The following is a 5,235-nucleotide window of genomic DNA, read 5'->3' as shown; positions in this document are numbered from 1 at the left end:
CCTCAACCCAAAACCTAATCTTAACCCTCACCTTGCCCTAACACCAACCCTAATCTTAAACTTAACCCCAAACCTAATCCTAACCCTCACTCTCGTCCTAATCACAACCCTACTTTTAAACTCAACTCAAAACATAATCCTAACCATCACTCTGGACCTAGTCCCAATTCTAATCTTAAAATCAAACCAAAATGCAATTCTAACTCTCACTCTGGCCCTAATCCTAACCCTAACCTTAACCTCAACCCAAAACATAATCCTAACCCTCACTCTGGACCTAATCCCAATCCTAATCTTAAACTCAATCCAAAACCTAATCCCAACTCTCACCCTGGTTGTAATCCCAACCTGAAATTTAAACTCAATCCAAAACCTAATCCTAAATCTCACCCTGGCTTTAATCCCCACCCTAACCTCAACCAAAACCTAATCCAGTAATTCCTACCTATCATTCACCCGATTTAGATGTAAATATCCTGAAATTAAAGTCAGCACTTTGAGCTCATATTCATTATTCAGTTCATTGGTGGAAATGCTAACTCTCTGCTGAAAACTGAAAGCTTGATCAAAGTACTGACAGACAGTTGAACAATTGCAGTGATAAGAAGACGTTACACTTGTGATCGGCTGTCTCACGACATCATTTTTTTTTGCTGTGTCACTGGTAAATTTCCTTTTGTGAGTCAAAGAAGCTGGACCCTGTAGCGGCTTGAGGCCAGTTGGCACGCATCCATAAAACCCATTACATGATCCAGGCCTGTACAGGAAGCATTGGCTCATTGACGCTACGCATGTCGTACATCATCACCACAATGTATTTTGAAAATATCATGATATTGTTGTTTCACCCACCACTGTACGAACAGTTCCAGCATGTCACGACTAGTAGGTGATGTGTGTGTGAGGCCACTTGTGTGTGTGTGGCCTCAGACAAGGTTATTTGGAGAGAAGTTCATCCTTTTTTTCCATCACAAGATCAGCTCATTTAAGGAAAGGAGAAGAAAGAGAGCTTTTACAGTGTCAGCCAAACAACCTGAGGTGACAAACTAACAGAGAAACCTAGAGAAAGAAGCCAAGCGAGAGAAAAGCGAACGAGAGAAAAAGAGGCCTCACAGTGCTAAATGAGATGGAAAAAAAAAAAAATATATATATATATATATATCTCATTAAAGTTCAAAGCCGAACTGAGATTCTTTCCTCTCTGGGTTGATTCATGTGCCGAGAAAGGAAAGAAGAGGGAAATAAGGAAAAATGGGAAAAACCAGGGCACATGTCTGTGTGTCATATGAGGTTCTAGAACGTTCTCTCCCTCTGCTCTCACTCTGTGATGTCTGTGAAAGGGACTGCTTGTTGTGGGGATGTGTGTGTGTGTGTGGGTGTGTGTGTGTGTGTGAATGGGGAGTGAGTCAACAGAAAGAGAAACAAAGAAAATGCAGAGTCATTTTAAACCCCCTGTCTCTGGCTCTGCTCTCACTTCCTGACACCTAACAGCGCGGTGTAAAGGGGGAATGTGATTTACAGCCATGTTTGCCTTTGTACGTTCACAGTTTTGATATTCGGAGGCTTAAAGGGCAATTCCACCAAATGTTTTGCTCATTAAGATGCAGCAGTTTGTTGTTAAATGTGCAAAAACCCTCACCAAGTCAGAACTGTTTGCAGCAGTGGTGATAGGAACCAGACATCCGGGGGTTTGCCCCTTTAAAGAGGAATCCCATTCCGATTTGTTTACGTTTTCTAAATAATTCAGTGGTTGAGATGTAAACAGTGTTTGATGTGAAATGGTTCATTGGTGATACTGTCTTACTGACAGAGTTTTCACAGTGGTGGTGATAGGAACCAGGCGTCGGCATGTTCATGATGCCATTTTATTTACTATCTTACATAACCAGTGACCCTACATGAGTTTTATATGGAACGTTGACAATGAAAGAATAACCGTGAAAAATTCTTACCTCAAATCCTTCATAAAATGATGACAATGTCTTTATAACCATTCCAACACATAACTTTCTATGATAGAGCTTTTGCAGGTTGACGCCTGGCTTCCATCACTTCCTATACGAGTATTGTAAGATGACCAAATGTTTTGTTTGCACTTATTTAACTGCATAAAATGTCCATCCCAAGCTATGTTGTACCCTGCATTCCAGTACTCAAGATTTCTATGTTGGATTGGACGATACCGGATGAACTCATTGGTTCGATATCAGCATTGGTATCTAGTCACTTGTACTGTGCCTAACAACACCTCTTAAGTGGTACCCCTTAAACATCCTTTTGTTTAGTAGACATCTGAAGATATTTTGCAACATTATTTTAAAAGCTAATACACCATAATTTGATTTGTTATTCTGTTTATATCATAATCAATTTCATTTACCTTTAATTTACATTGTGTATAGGCAGGTTTGAGACTGTGCTTCTGTTTGCATCAAACAATGAGAAGACAAAACTGGTAAAAATGTTTCTTTCTTTCCACAAAAACAAGACTGAGCGCACATAAAACATCTCACTGACTTAAAAAACACAAATGTGCAATCAGAAGTTGGGAATCAGCACTTTCAACAGAGTTTCTCTGGTGCTTCAGTGAAATGACACCATGCTTTTATCAGTGGAGAAAACTGTGACTTCCTAGGCCTAAATAATAACAAAAAAGCATGTATTGATGACTCTGAGCAAAGGCTGATAAAGACCTTCCTAACACTAATCAGACGCATATTTATACTGGTATGCAAATGCTGACTTTGGTACACAAACTCCAGCATGAATTACAGCTGCAAACACTGGACAATGGGTGCATACATACTGTGTCCTGTTGTTAAAGTGGCTCCTGAACGCCTGCCAACCTGCTACACACAGGCACACACAGTCACGGTGCAGTTTTTCCTATGTCATCTCGCCATGCTAATAAGCTAATCAGTGGCCTCTACCGACCTCCAGTTAATTACAGCTGCTCTGAAGTCATGTCATGCCATAATTATGGACCCAATTAGATCACAAAGCCTTGCTACAGTTTCATTCTGATGCCCTACTTGCTTATCGGTCCTCACTACACGAAACATGAACAGGACAAGACAATATTTAAACCACCCCCCACCCCACCCCTGCAGATAGCTACATTAGCACCAGTTTTTCACAGTTAGCATCAAAAATGCTCATGGTCAGGTAGGGGCGTTTGGTCGTGGTAGGGGCGTTTTCACAGTAGTTACATGAATGGTTTAATTGCTAAAGTGGGGCTATGCACTGTAAATACAGTACCTTGCTGGTAGCAAAGTTGCCAGGTAGATATTACACTTCATATTTACAACACATACGGTAATGTTTGATCACAGAAATGACAAATGGTACTGTATTTTAAAGGAATACTTTACATACTTTACAATGGCAACATTAAATTACTGTAATCAACAATATTCTCTTTTCTGAATATTATCTCTTAGGGAAAATCCAGTTAAGACCAGCTTTTGCTGGTAGCTAGTCTTTATATGTCAGTATATATATTTATATAGGTTTTCAGCCCTTTTCATGATTCTTTGTCAAAGGCAATGTTTGCAGAGAAAACCTGTTGCTGGGCAACTATAAATCTAATGGACTGATGGCTGAAGGTGACCGCTTATCATGTTGTTTGATCAACTTAGTCATGCTGGTCAGCTAGCTTGGTCATGCTATTTATGCTGGTCAACCAACTTAGTCATGCTGGGCATTCCTGTGGGCCAGCTAAACCATTAAACTCACATAAAAAACATGCCTTGCACTGGTCATGTGTCAAGGCGATGCTGGCCATTCTGGTTGACAAATTGAACAAGATGGTCATTTCAGTCGACTATCTAAACCATCAAACTCAAATAATAAACAGGCCTTGTGCTGGTCATCCAGCAAGGTCATGCTGGTTATGCAGATTGACCAACTTGCTCATCCTGGTCAGCTTGCTTGGTCATGCTATTTATGCTGATTGACCAACTTGGTCATGCTGAAGGACCAGCTTAACCATCAAATAGAAAAAAATGTGCTGATCAACCAACAGGCTCATGCTGGTCATGCTGGTTGACAAACTGGGCAAACTGGTCAACAAGCTTGGTCATGCTGTTGGACCAGCTTGGTCATGCTTGTCATGCCGGTCCATTAGTGTGGTTTGAAACCACATAAGCAAGTCTATTTGAGATAACATAACAAAAAGACTGAGCTTGATTTATGCATGCAGCTGCAGTGCTAATTACTGGGCCATAAGGTTTCATTAAGTGTTGGCTACATTAGCCTAGTAGCTCCAACACAAAACTAAAGAAGCAAACTTCCGACTCCAAACATGTCTTAGCAGCGTTCATTTGGGCACAAAGGGGGGGATAAACCCTGTAAATTTGATTATTCCCCCAACTGGACTGTAAGAACACTACACTGATAGTTCGATCAAAATCCTTGGACAAACATGTAAGAAGATGCATGCAAACAAAGACACAAAACACATCATGTTCACTCGAAGCCCAAGGACCGCTCACACAGTCACCCTCAGCCATCAGTCCATTAGGTCTGTAGTTGCCCAGCAACAGGATTCGTCCTCAAACATTGCCTTTGACAAAAAATCATGAACAGGGTTGAAAACCGAGTGCTTTTCTAGAAAAAGGCAGATTTTCAAAACAATGGTGGCACAACTCAAAATGGATTTTCAAGATAAGAACATTAATACTTTTAAAGAAATGGTTTGGCGACAAATGAGATTCACACAGGTTTCCACTTACCCCAGACGTACATCATCAGCCATTTATCATCCATAAAATTCAACCCCCCTCTTTGTTTCTACAGCCATTATCCATCTTATCAGCTCTAATGACCATATAGGAGCACTTTGTAGTTCTACAATTACAGACTGTTGTCCATCTGTTTCTCTGCATACTTTGTTACCCTGTTCTTCAGTGGTCAGGACCCCCACATGGACAGGACCACCAGAGACCAGGCATTATTTTGGTGGTGGATCATTCTCAGCATTGCAGTGACACTGACATTGTGGTGGAGTGTGTGTTGTGCTGGTATGAATGGATCAGACACAACAGTGCTGCTGGACATTCTTAACACCTCAGTGTCACTACTGGACTGAGAACTAAAAATATCCAGCCAACATATCCAAAATATCCGAGTCCTGTGGGCAGCGTCCTCTGACCACTGATGAGGGACTAGAGGATGACCAACACAAACTGTGCTGTAGCAGATGAGCTATCGTCTCTGACTTTACATCTACAAGGT

Source organism: Pygocentrus nattereri, chromosome 22 (genome assembly GCF_015220715.1).
Source record: "Pygocentrus nattereri isolate fPygNat1 chromosome 22, fPygNat1.pri, whole genome shotgun sequence".
Lineage (NCBI taxonomy): Eukaryota > Metazoa > Chordata > Actinopteri > Characiformes > Serrasalmidae > Pygocentrus > Pygocentrus nattereri.
Note: the sequence above shows the minus strand (reverse complement) of the source record.